Here is a 14787-nt window from a genome sequence, read left to right on the forward strand (position 1 = left end):
CACTAGAGTATTATTTTTTTAGGTAGCAAAACAAGGGTCAGAATTCAGTCTCCATAAGTCCTCGTGGCCAGAACCCAATGTGGAACAGGGCCTGTCTGAACCCTTGGAGCTGCCTGTTTCTCAGCATGTATCCCCCTGCCACCAGCCCTACCCCAGAGTCACCTCCTCTGTGGTGTCTCTCATGATGCCCATCCTTGCTCCCAGTGCGGGGTGGGGGTGGGTTGGGGAGGGAGATGGAGAGATCGGCAAGGTCAAATGCAAGAGCAATTTTCATTCTGCAGATGCTATTAAACCCAAAGGATGGTGATCAATGATGAAGAGGTTGATACATGAGGGTGACAATGCTTCACACCCAATGGGAAGGGATCCTGTAACAACAATCATGGCTGGCCAGGTTCTAGACAAAGAAGAAAGAGGCTACCTTGATGATCTGAAACCACTCCAGAACATACATGTGCAATCCTCAATACATAAATAGGCCACAGACTCTAGGCCTTCCTCTCACCAGGTCTGGAACTCTGGACAGAGTCTCCAGGCCAGCCCACGCAGTGTCCGTCTCCCAGCTTGACAGCTCTGGCTCTAGCCCTCCGGAAGTGGCTGCTTCTGGAGTACAACATTCGTGGCTTTCCCCAGTGTTCTTTAAATGCATATAGAATTGGCAAGTGGAAATGTAGAAAATAGACTTGGGCAAAATTAATTAAAAAGAAAATAATGGAGAGAGTGAAAATAGGAGGAAGGGAGGAAAGAGAGAGGGAAGAAAGACCAAATGGTGAGATGTATGATTACAAGAATCAGGGTTTCAGTTACAAGTTGATTGCCTGACCCACTGCAGACACTCAGTGATGCTTACTCGGTGAACAAGCAACAATTAATGCATATTTTGTATCAATATGCTCAGTGTCCTAATTCCTGCTTAATGCCAACAAAATATACTGGAAAGTGATTTACAGGACAATAATTGTCTACTTTATTGTCACAAGACAACTAGAAAAGATGCGTAATCTATTTTCACTCTATATTAGTTTAATAATAAAATATAGTCAGATGAGGGAAACGTCTATGTAGGTAACTGAATTATTTATATTAGATGCTCTCCCGCATTGAATCAATCTAAACCTTGTTCATTTCAGGAATTATTCATTAACCTCTGTGTGTTTCTCAGTTTTTCTTATCTGTAAAATACAAAATTATTAAATCCTATCTCATAAGGGCACTGTAAGAATTAAAGGAGTTACAGTCTAGAAAGCTTGGAGTGTTGCCTGGCATGGAACTTATAACTAATCATCAGCCCTGTTTAAAGGTTAAATGTATGTTTTCATCCCAAAAGTTTATTTTGTATAAATCTCTGCAAACACAGGTGGGTTGCTTAAGACTCCCTAACATGTGAATTAATCAGAAATTAGTCTTGTCCAGCCTTTGAAGCAAACCATGTTCAAAACTGAAATAAATTGCCTCAACATACATACTTAAGCATACCAAATCAGTTGAACATATTCAAAGGGAAAATACATTTTAAAAGTAAAAGGAGGGCACCTGGGAGGCTCAGTTGGTTAAGCATCTGTCTTTGGCTCAGGTCATGGTCACGGGATCCTGGGATGGAGCCCCACCTCAGTGGGGAGTCAGCTTTTCCCTCTCCCTCTACCCATCCCCTCCACTCCTGTTCTCTTTCTGATAATAAATAAAATCTTTAAAAGAAAAAAAAAAAAAGTAAAAGGAGCCTCTCTCTACCTCTCTCTCTCTCTCTCTCTCTCTCTCTTTTTTTTTTTTTTTCTTGATGAGTCTGGCTTAAGGTCGATCAATTTTACTTATCTTTTCAAAGAACCAGCTTAGTTTCATTGCTCTTTTCTGTTGTTTGGTGTTTTTTTGTTTGTTTGTTTGTTTTTGTTTTTTCAGTCCCTATTTCACTTATTCCCTCTTTGAGCTTTATTATTTCCTTCCTTCTACTAACTTTGTGCTTTGTTTGTTCTTCTTTTTCTAGATCTTTTAGTTATAACTTAGATTTTTTGAGATTCTTCTTGTTTCCTCAGATCTGTAATCGTTGTAAACTTCCCTCCTAGAAGTGCTTCTGTTATATCCAAAGAATCTGAACTGTTGGGCCTCTATTTTAATGTGTCTCAAAGTAGCTTTTGATTTTCCCCTTCAGTTTCTTCATTGACTGACCACCGGTTGGGTAGCATTTAGTAGCATAATGTTTAATTCCACATGTTTGTGTTTTTTCTGTGATGTTTTGTTGTTGATATTGCTTGTTTTCATTTTTTTCTTTTGTAACTGATCTCTGGTTTCATGCTATGATCAGAAAAGATGCTGGATATGACTTCAATCTTCTTTAACTTATTGAGACTGCTTTTAGGGCTTCCCATGTGATCTGTCCTGGAGAATGGACCACTCACAGTTGAGAAGAATGTTGTATTCTGCTGCTTGGGCAAAGAATGTTCTGTAAACACCTACTGAATCCCTCTGGTCTAATATGTTGTTTAAAGCTGATGTTTCAGATGTGAGGACGATCTGGCTGTGACATCTGTCACCCCATTGATCGCCAGGGTTGATTCAGCTGATCTGGCAGGCTAGGCAGGTGTACCCTTCCTCCTTCCTCTTGCTATGTGTGTCCCTCCCGAAGCTGTGCACTTAGTCAAAGAGGACGACCTTCCTGGATAGAAGAGAGGACCGTTCTTTGGTCAAGGGTATACGAGTAGCTGTGCTCCCCTGCTAGAACCTTCAAACAAGCTCTCAGGTCCATTTGTAGGAGAATGGAGAGTACTCAAGCTTCCAGGACTCCAGACACATCCAAATGAGGTGCTGCATGTGGCAGTCTGTCTTTAAAATTTTTTTAAATAAATAAATAAATAAAATACAACTGATGTTTCCTTATCAATTTTCTGTCTGGATGATCTATCCACTGATATAAATGGGATACTAAAGTCCCTTACTAATATTATATTACTGTTGATGTTTCTGTTTATGTCTGCTGATATTTGCTTGACATATTTAGGCATTCCTATGTTGGATGCATAAATATTTATAAATGCTAGATCCTCTTCGTGGCTTGACCCCTCTCTCATGATGTAATGCCCTTCTTTGTTTCTTGCTATTGTCTTTCTTTTAAAGCCTGTTTTGTCTGACATGAGTATTACTATCCTAACTTTCTTTTCATTCCCATTTGCAAGGAATATCTTTTCCCATCCCTTCACTCTCAGTCTGTGTGTTTCTTCAGATCCAAAATGGGTCTCTTGCAGGCAGCACATTGGGCTTATTTTTTCATCCATTCAATCACACCATGTCCTTTGATTGGAGTTCATTTACATTTAAAGCAATGGATAGATATGTACTTGTTGCCATTTTGTTGATCATTTTCTGGTAGTTTTTGTAGTTCTCTATTCCTTTCTTCTTTTCCTGTACTCTTCCCTTGTGATATGGTGACTTTCTTTGGTGTTACATCTGTATTCCTTTCTGTATTCTTTGTGTATCTATTGCAGGCATTTGGTCTGTGGTTCCCATGAGGTTCATATGTAAAATCCTATGTGTATAGAGTCTATTTTAAGTTAAAGCCCATATATGAAACTCAAGCTAACATCATACTCAATGGTGAGAAGGTGAAAGCTTTTCCTCTAAGACTGAGAACAAGACAAAGATGTCCACTCTTGCCACTTTATCCAGCAGAGTATTGGATGTCCTAGCCACATCAATCAGACAAGAAGAAGAAATAAAAGACATCGAAATTGAAAATAGTAAAACTGTCACTATTTGAATTCAGTAAAGTTACAGGATTCAAAATTAATATAGAAATCTGTTCCATTTCTATGCACAAGTAATAAGTTACCAGAAAAAAAGAAACTTTAAAAACAATCTCATTTACAATTGCATCAAGAAGAATAAAATACACAGGAATAAATTAAAGCAAGGAGATGAAACACCTGTTCTCTGAAAACTCTAAGACCCTGATGAAAGAAATTGAAGATAAATGGAAAGACGTTCATGGACTGGAAGAACCACTATTGTTAAAACGTCCATATTATCCAAAGAAATCTACAGATTTACTGCCATCCCTAATCAAAATGTGAATTTTTCACAAAACTGTAAAAAATAATCCAAAAATTTAGTATGGAACCAAAACCAATCTCTGAATAGCCAAAGCAATCTTGAGAAAGAAGAACAAAGGTGGATACCATGCTCCCTGACTTTAAACTATACTACAAAGCTATGGTAATCAAAACTGTGTGGTACTGGCATAAAAACAGACACACACATCAGTATAGAAAGCCCAGAAATAAGCCCGCACTTACACAGCCAATCTTCAACAAAGGAGGCAAGAATATACACTGGGGAAAAGACTCCGCAATAAATGGTGTTGGGAAAATTGAATAGCTCCATGCAAAAGAATGAAACTGGACTACTTTCTACACCAGACACATGCCAAAAAATCTGAAATGGATTAAAGGTTTAAATATAAGACCAGAAGTACAAAACTTCTAGGGGAATAAAAAAAAACATAGGCAATAAAACTTCTAGGAAAAAAAATAGGAAATTAAAAAAAACAAAACAACAACAACAAAAAATCCCTCCTGGACATCAGTCTTAACAATAATTTTTTGGATTGGTCTCCTTAGTCAAGGCCAACAAAAGCTAAACTAAATAAATGGGACTACATAAAACTAAAAATCTTCTACGTAGCAAAGGAAACCATCAACAAAACAAAAAGGCAACTACAACCTACTGACTGTGAAAAGATATTTTCAAATGATATAACCAAGAATAATATTCAAAATATATAAGGGACTAATACAACACAATATAAAAAAAAATCAAACAACCCAATTTAGAAACGGGTAGAGGATCTGAATAGACATCTCTCCAACGAGAACCTGCACATGACTAACAGACCCAGGAAAAGAGGCTCAATATCCTCAATCCTCAGGGAAATGCAAATCAAAACTACAATGAGATACCATTTTTTCTGTGTACATGGAGGAAAGGGAGTCATTGTGCACAGCTGGTGAGAATGTAAATTGATACAGTCGCTGTGTAAAGCAGTACAGAGGTTCCTCAAAAAATTTTAAAAATAGAACTACCATCTGATCCAGAAATTCCACGTCTAAATATTTATCCAAAGAAAATGAAAACACTAATTCAAAAAGAGAAATGCACTGTATTGTCACTGTAGCATTACTTAGTCAAGATTTGGCAGCAAACTCAGCATCCACTGAAAGATGAATGGACTAAGAAAAAAACCGCACACACTAGAGATACATAGTGGAATATTACTCAGCCATAAAAAGCATGAAATCTTGCCATTTGTGCCAACACAGGTGGACCTAAAGGATACTGTGCTAAGTAAAATATGTCAGATGGAGAAAAACAAATACTGTATGACTTCACTTATATATGGAATCTAAAACAGAAATGAACAGCAGACTTAGAGAAACAGAACAATCTGGTGGTTGCTGGAGGAAGGTAGGGGATAGACTAGATAGGGAAGAGGATGTAAAAGTACAAACTTCCAGTTATTGGAAACATAAGTCATGGGGATGCAATGTGGAGCATGGGGAACAGAGTTAATGATATGGTAACGATATTGTACAGTGATGGTGGTCAGATGGATGGAGGTGATCAGTTTATAATGTATATAAATGCTGAGTTACTCTGTGTTATACACCTGAAACCAATATAACAGTGATGTCAACTACAATAAAAACTTTAGGAGAGGATCTATGGTTTCTAGAGCTCCTTGTCCACCTATTCAGCACATGTCCCAGAACTAGGTTCCCATGAACATGATCTCCCCATATGTAGGTCTCTAAATATTATACCTAAGACCAGTGTCAAGGACTCCCGAGAATGTAAGGAACTTGCCCAAGACCATGCAGTTAATAAATGGCAGAGCTGGATTCATATCCTAGGGACAGAGAGCCTGTACTATCTACCTTACTATATCCGATTGCTCAGTACAAGTCCCGACGGCAGCGGGGGGAGGGCACCCATAAATGTTTGTCAAATGAATAAACAAAAGAATGGTAATTTAAGGATGAGGTCAACAAACTGGTATCAGTTCAGGTGAACTGTCTCACTATAATGATAGGACAGCATCTGAACAACAGCCAAAGCCATATTACAGGTCTGATATATCATAGTCAAATAAAGCCAAAACTGCCGCACTTCTGAAAACCTATCCCTAGGCATAAGATATGAGCCAAGAATTACATGTATATTCCCTGAAAGTCCCTGTGTCTGACTGAGCAGGGTTTGCCAAATTTGAAACAACAGAATATTACATCTGTACCATCCCCAAAAGGACCTGTAATAAATTCATTCAAAAAATCCAAGAAACAAGCATCTCATTATTTTTGTTAGCACTCCTCTTGGTGGTGAGCATAGTAAAATACCTAATAATTTACTCAATTAAATATATTCTTGCTTTTTGCTTTATTATGACATAATAAAATATAGTAATATTAAGTCTAATGGTATAAAGACTTAACAGTGTTTTTAACAAAAACCAGATGCAAGCAGTTTTAAATATCTGCTACTATTTCCTCTCTGACGTCTAAACACATTTTGACAAGTTAGCAGACCTCGTTGACTCTTCATGTAGGCAAACTGAACATCATTCTTCTTTTCTTGGGGTGTTGTGAATGATTTGGGCATAGTACATCCTGGGTAAGACCCTCAAAATAAGGTCTTTTGATGATGATGGTTATTTCAAACACACACACACACACACACACACACACACACACACACACTGACTTCTTATGGTTAGTACAATACAATTTCCTCCTAAACTAAGACGCTTGTTCAGAGCTGGATAGAAAAAAGGATTTTTTTTTTCTCCCCTATCATCTTAGAATAACTTGAGCGATTATTTACAAAAGTTAACTCAGCCCACTAAAAACTTCACTTGCTCACCATTGTCACCAAGGCATAGTGAAGCCTCCCCTTTACTACCCTCTCTAACTGTGTCCCCCTGCGAAATGTTGAAAGAGATCCCAATGACCAGAAAAAAATACGTTCTTAGTAAGTTGTGTGTGTAAATGCAAGGAATTATACCAGGCAAATTGGTACCTTGCTCAAAATAACAAAGCAAAGTGATTTTAGGAAAAAATATATCTATTTCAGGAGCTCACTCCTTTTATCACAGGGAAGAAAAATGTCTCCTCCACAAAACCATAAATTGAAAAATATTGGAGGGCAAAGCCAGAAATGGTTAGCAATGTGCATTTCCATTATTCCTCTGGCAATCTGACTGACCTGGACACAGAAATGGGCCCACTACCTGCGCCTCACCTATTCCAGGAGGAGTTAACCATCATAACTGAAGGACAAAATTTAAGAAAGATCCTCGCAGACACCCAAGGTCCTTCCCTTTCTCTCACCACTGGGAGTTTTGTTCTGATCTCTCACGGAGTTGCCCAATCTTGGCGAACATTTGGAAAGAAGGCCCTCAGAAGAAGAGATAGGAAGATAACTTTGTCATTAGAAATAATTACATACCTTAGACAACAATCATCTCTATTTGCCTTAGTGTGTGTGTGTGCTTGTGCTTGTGTGTGTGTGTAATGTAAACATATCACGTGTGAATTGAGGAAATGATGAGGCTTCTAAGCTATTCTTACAATGGGTCAACAGTAAATATTGCCCAGAGAGTGCTTTTGTCTTATAACTTGGAGAATGCCTACTCAAGTAGCCCCCAATAAGTAAATGACTGTACTTATTGAATAGTGCTAGTAAAATAAGATGCTTTTATCTGCCAGCCTGTAAAAGAACACATTAGCAAAGGTAACTTACTGGCAGGACCAAGCAAGCAGACGGAAGCAATTTCTAGCAAATAGCAAATTTCACGCTACTGCTAGATGTATGCCTCTAATATTAGAACTATTATTTATCAAAAGTATATGAAAAGATGTAAGATTTCCTGTTGGAACCAACTGAAAAAGGCTCTGGACGCTGAACATTTACAGAGTCAAAACCTAAGGATTTACGGTCAGGTTCATGAAAGGAGGCAGTCTATCCCAGCTTAAGGGGAAGGACTCCTGCGGACACATGGAAGGATTTGGTGAAGTGAGATGGCAAAGGACAACAGGCACCTGGACTGGCCAAAATATGACTAAGTCTCATTAATGTGGCTTGCCCACATGCCTTAATAAAGAGGAGATCGTCATAATACCAGTACCTTAGTATATGGCATTCCTAGTTTGGTAAATGGATTTATTATCTAGTTCACAATATATGTGCGTTTTTTCTCCATAGAAAAAAGGAACCACTTTCCTACAGAATGGAGGTTCTGCCTTTTCAATAAATCATTGTTACATCTTTTAATTAAATTACGATATAGGGAATGCTTGGAACTGTACCTGTGACATAAAAGTTGGTTACTTTTACTATTACTAACACTTTCAGTTCAGACACATCTCTAGATATTACATCTGATTCTCTGGTCTGGCTCAAGAAGACACTACTTAACTATCAGAGTCAAGATTCCAGAGCAAATCTAGTAATCACTGCTTCCTTCAGGTTTCTTCTCATCTGGGTATCTCATTTCATAATGACCTCCTAGAGGTAATATATCTTTACATCTACATGTATCCATCACAGAAAGATGGTCCATGTGTATTTGTCATCTGGGGGTATCAGCAGTGGTATTCTCACTCAAAGAAACTTTAAACCTCATTTATAATGAGGCATGACCTTCAGATACTTTGTTTATACTAAATACTCTGGGTTTTATCCTTTTTTATTTTTCCTAAAATTGACATGACTAATTTCATCATCAGTTTCCCCCTCCCCCCCGCATTGGACTTGACACCCAATGTTGTACATATCAGACCTACCTTAAGAGGACAACGGTTTGTTATCGTTGAGCCTACTCAAGGCAAACTCTTTATACAACTGCAAAGAAGTAGTGTGAGATTGGTTTAGAGAAATGACAGCATCACTGAGTAAGTATATGGTTTACAAAGACGATCTCTTTGCAAGAGGTTATCTCATTTGATGAGATATGATATCTGTGTGTTTGGGAGGCTACTCTAGTGAAGAATGCTGTTTTCTTCTCCTTTTTATCCTCCATAAATCCAAACACAGTGCTATATAAAGGGTGGTCTTCCAATGAATAGTTGTTGAAAGAAATAACAAGTCACAGTTAATAAGATATATTTTGTAAATAATATAACATGTATGTCATCAATCTGCTCTAATGAAAATTCAAATATCTCCTTTAAATATACTCCAACTGTTTCTCCAGACCAATGTACACAGAGCCTGGTAATCTATCAGCCAACAAGTACTTATTAAGTGACTAGGTTTCCCTTGTCTCTTGCAGATCTCCAGAGGACCTTGTTCTGTCCTGGGCATGAGTCAGAACAACAGAGTAGCTAGGAGGGCACAGCCCCCCACAAGACACCTGTGTGTCCTAGTCCCCCACAGGACACCTGTGTGGCCTGATTCTCAACCCACCTGGGATTCAGTCTCTGTCCGTAAGGATTTTTGATAATAGTTTTTAATAATAGTAGCAGCCCCCTCCAAAGGTCATTGCAAGGATTAAATTAGTTCATGCATCCGGATAATAATATGCACTTAATAGAGTTATTGGCTCTCTATTAACACGTTGCTTGACTTGAATGTTACTTAGCAAGGAAGCCTGGAAATCACATAATTCTTAAATAAATATTGAGAGAGCACTAGGAAAAGTCCTGAGATAAATATTGGTGATGGTTATACACATGAGATTGAGATTTCTAAATCTTGCTCACTCTGATGTTCAAAGTAATGATGTTGTTCTTCATAATAATAATATTATTATTAGCCAATTTATACCAAGCATTTACCATGCTCTTCTTCCGTATCTCATATGTTTTATTGCTTAGAGTCCAAACAAAATACAACTCTTCCACCATATTGGCTGATGTGATCTACTCAATATGCCATAAGATATAGGAAACCTGTGTCTGGTTAAAGAACTTAACAGCTCCTCAACTTTGAACATTTGGGCTACCTGCAGCTAATTATTTACGAGTTCCTCTTTAATGAAGTGCAGTCTCAATCTGAATGCAAAGCACACCATTAGGTAAAGAGCAGAAAACTATTTATTTCCCTTCCTCCAGTATTATATACTTAAATAAAATGCCTATAATTTTAAGTAAGAGCATAAAACACCTCAATTTATTAAATTTCTTATGATCCTCTGATCCCAATAAAATTTAGTATAGCAAAGTCCCATGGCCCATTCTACCCTAAGCTTTTGTCTCTGAAGGACAGTTATACATAATAAACTGTTCTATGATGTTTGCTACTATGGATACTGAGGTAAGCATAGGACTATAGTTGTTTTATAAATGTTTCTAAATTGAGGGACTCTGAGAATAAGTTCATTCATTCATTCATTCATCCCATAAATATTTACTGACTGCCTGTTACACACCAGACATTGTTTCCGTGTCCTGGAAATACAGCAGTAAACAAAACAGCACAATCTTTCCCATCTTGAAGTTTACGTATTAGAAGAGAAGGAAACTCAATAAATAAATGTATTAAAGTGGGGCTCTGGCTCAGTTTCAGATTCAACCCTAAAAAGCTGGGATACCAGGCTTCCCTCATTTTCCCATGAATCCCACGGCAAATTGGGGTTCCCTGCCCCATGGAAGATATGAAAGAGAATGTTGGAGAAGCGGAGAGAATTGAATATTGTAGAAAGATTTTCCAAGTCTGGTGAGAGTGGCTTCTAAGAGATGCCTTGTGAGCTCAGGGACAAGCTTCCCCAAAATATGACTTGCCTGGGAAATTCAAAGGGCAAGAAGAGAGGTGAAGGTCCTTTGAGGGAACTAATTGCACACTGACCCATGGCAGATCAAAGGTCCCTGCTCTCCATGGGATGGTATGCACACCATGTGTATGTGTGCATGCATATGCATGTGCGTGTGTATGTGTGTGCATGTGTGCATGTGTGAGTCCCTTCAACCACTAATTTCCAGTGAAAGATTCCACTGTGCGCTGTTACAGACAAGGCCTTCTGGGGGCTGGGGAATGGGTGCCTCAGTCCTCAGAGGAGATTCCAAATTTCTACCTCAGCTTCCTGCACATCATGGCTTAAAAGAGTTTCTGACAGGGGTAAGTGCCTCCAGGACATGTCCACCCAGGTGGAGTTGCAGGGGGCAGGGGGCCGATCACTGTTAAGTAACTAGGAACGTTTTGCCTGGTGAAAAACAGCATTAAGGGAAAGAGGATCTCCTCCACCACCACCCCTCACATTTGAAAAGCTATAGGTATAGCTTACTGACACTGAACATGAAAGGGTCTCATTTGATTCACATGACTAATAGGAAAAGTGCCAGTCATGGCCCGTCTGCACAGATCGGCTCCCTCACTGCCTCCTATGGTTCTAAAAATGCACAGGTGATTCTTGTTTCAGAGTTATGCTCCTGACCCCTCTCTGTTCTTCCCCCCATTCCTCCCTGCTCTGCTGAGACCTAGGTCCCCCAACCTTCCTCTTGACTTCTTGGCTCTTCCGTCATCTTTGGTAACCCACCCCCTCCACCACAGTTCCTCTCAAAGTACCTAGAATGGCTTGTGGTTTCTGGTTGGGTCCCGACTGATACAATCCTCCTAAGATAATTACACCTCTGAAGATCTTTAACAGAAAAATGAGAATTCTAAAATCCTCGATTGATAAAAGACCCACAAAATGATGTCGTCGAAGCCAATCCCATCACAATATGACTATAATCTAATTATGTTATCTTCTAATGACTATAACCCTCCAGCCTCTGTTAATTCCTGCTTTCTTGCTCTGGGTTGGGTACGACAGCTTGGGTATCCCTATGCAGTCAGCTTCAGTATCCTTATGCAGTCAGCTTCGGTATCCTTATGCAGTCAGGCGGACTTCAGGTCTACCCAAGAAAGAACCGCCTAAAACCTCCAGAGGAGACAGGTAGCTGCCCCGCCCATCTGTGATTGGGAAGAGACAGCAGGCACATGGTGGAAATCTACTACTGGTCGCCGAAACAGGTTCGGTGACTCTTGCCCCAGTGGTTCCAATGAGGGCCACGAGTAAGTGGCCAAGCCACCATGCTTACTCTGATTCTTTTTTTCACTTGATACCATTTCAACATATGACGGCTGACTGCCCCCGATCGTCCCTCCTCTAGGAAGCAGTCATCTCCAGCCTTGTGACAAATCTCTGCTAAGTCACAGGCATGGGGGGCATGCCCATTGCACTCTGATGTTCTGGGAGCTGCGGAGGCCAACGCCATCAAAATAAGTAGACATCCTTGTCCCAAATCACAGTGGAGACACTGGGGTTTACATTCAGAACTATCCCAGGAACAAAGCCACAGGAATACCCTCCACGCTACAACTGGGAAATTCTCCCTCCACATGCTGGGCCCTCTATGGAGACACTTACAGGAAAAAAGAATCCCACAAAAGAAAAATAAATCCAACAGACCAAAGGCAGGGCAGAGGGGCACGGAGTAACTTTTACACGTCTGCACTACACTTCCAATACGGTGTGTGTGTGGTGGTGGGGGGGGGCAGATTCCAATGTCATTTTGTAGTCCTGGTAATGGCAATGCACGCAGATGCCTTTGGCTCCAGAGGCAGTCCAAATTTACTTGTGGCTTCAGGCAGACTGTCTTCGAGCAGATGGTGTGGAGGTTGCTAACGGTTCTTTCAGTCTGACAATATACTTTCTTACCAATTCATGAGAAATGTGTGTGAACATGAACTTGAAGTTCCGAGTATGTGTGTGAGCCCACATCTTCCAGAAAAGCCACATGGCGGTCACTCTTCCAGACCCATCACTGCCTGCATCCATGCCCTGTCACCTTCGATGTCCCAGACTGTACATCTCCAGAAGTCCCCAGCATGAGATATCTTAAAACACAGATTTACCAATGCCTGGACTGCAAGTTCTACATGTTCAAAAAAAAATGTGTGGGCGCCTGGGTGGCTCAGTTGGTTGAGCAACTGCCTTCAGCTCGGGTCATGATCCTGGAGTCCCAGGATCAAGACCCACAGTCTGCTTCTCCTGCTGACCTCTCTACTCTCATGCTCTCTCTCTAAAATAAATAAATAAAATCTTAAAAAAAAATGTGTGGGACACCGTGTCCTAGAGACCGCCTGCATTTCCATAAACAAACAAATAAATAAATGAGGTTCTGTTGACTCTCAGTCACACTGCTTGGCACTGAAATGCAGGAAAGAGGAATGTAATGGCAACACCGCTTCCATAATCCTAACTGGAAAGATGCCTGTGGGTTTCCCTTTTGAGCCCTGGGCTTCCCTCTCCAGCACCAGGAGCAGCACCAACAGAGGCGTGTGGGGGGTCATTGTGCTTTGTTTGTGCACTGACCTAGTTACATTTTGTTAACTCAGGATATTGCTTTACACAGAGAAGAGCTGCTGTTTGCTTTTGATTTTATGTTTCACTCTGAGCTTCCTGACATCAGTCCCCAGTGCACCTAGCTATAAACAATGGGCCGATTAACCCATACTTTGGATATAGTCTTACACCAACTCCTACAGGGACGGAAGCACCCCAATGGAAAGCAGGGTTGGTGAGCCGGGAAGAAGGTAAAGCCCGGTGCCGTCCCCTAAGTCTGAAGGGGAAAATCCCATTATCTGATTTCCAGATAAAATAATAAGGAGACGCCTTGATATAAAAGCAAGAGGTAATTTAATTGAATCTCCTTTTTAAAGCACTTTCTCCTGAATGTGTATGATACCTTCTTTTTTTTGAAACATGAGCTCCAAGCCATGAAATACAGCTTGCCTGTATGTTAATCATCTTGGCTCCGAAGCCCAAAAGTAGTCTGTTTCAATGTCTTTACTAATATCGAACTGTCCAAATGAGGCTAGACTGTGTGTGGTCCCATGAACAGGGATGGTGGGGTCTGACAAGGATTTGTATACACTCACTTTTTTCCAGATCCTCTTTACTTTTTGCATTAAGTATTTAAGTGACTTGGAAGAGCTGTCACTTAGGTTCTTCCTCAGGCAGGAAAGTCATCATAGCATGTGTGTTCTAATTATTCAGATGTGGAAACATAATATGCGTTTAAATGCAATAGTTAAGAGGAAGGTGGGAAAGACAGAGCCGTTCTTTGCTGTTCTGGGTACACCAAGTCTTCACTTCTTTTCCTGAAGAGTCACCAGCATGAGTTGAGGACAACCAATGGCCTTTCCCATGCCACGTGGTCGGTGGGGTTAAAAACAACTTCCTTTTTCCCCCCCAGATTAGTATACATACGGTAAGCCATCACAGACTCCTAAGACATGGGGCACAGTCCTTGTTTCTCATGGCATTGTTTGGAAAACTAAACTACTAAGTTGATCGGGTATGGTTTAATGTTTATACTTGTGGAAGGACTTCAAATATATAAATTCACAAGCCAGACCATGCTTCCTAATGAGAGCCTTAGAAGAAACAGTCACATTCTTTTCTGTGCCTGCAGATTCTTGCAGAGCAATGGGAGATGGATCTAAAATTTTGCAGTGACATGCTTGAGAAACTATCCCTTGGACTCTGGTTACTCTCTTTTAGTACTCATTGGAGGCATATGTGAGAGATCTCAGCTGATGTATAAACAAGTCATGATGGGACGTGGTCTTACCCAGCTCTCCTGCTTCGTGGCTTGGAAATGTAAGACGATGCTCTGTCTCCTTTCCATCTCTGCCACATTTTCCCCAACAACCCAGTATGCAAAGCGTGTGCCAAAGTTGCTCTACCCTCTGCCTTATTTTATTGAAAATGCATTGAGTTCATTTCAACTAGCCAAAATGTTCCAGATACATCACAGGTCT

General features: G+C 40.2%; 1 protein-coding gene across 5 annotated transcripts in view; it reads right to left on the reverse strand.

Moving 5' to 3' along the window:
* The window catches only part of PIEZO2 (piezo type mechanosensitive ion channel component 2), a 450629-nt gene that overhangs the window by 350636 nt on the left and 85206 nt on the right, over window positions 1-14787 (reverse strand). The window lies entirely within an intron of this gene.

Source organism: Mustela lutreola, chromosome 11 (genome assembly GCF_030435805.1).
Source record: "Mustela lutreola isolate mMusLut2 chromosome 11, mMusLut2.pri, whole genome shotgun sequence".
Taxonomy (NCBI): Eukaryota; Metazoa; Chordata; class Mammalia; order Carnivora; family Mustelidae; genus Mustela; species Mustela lutreola.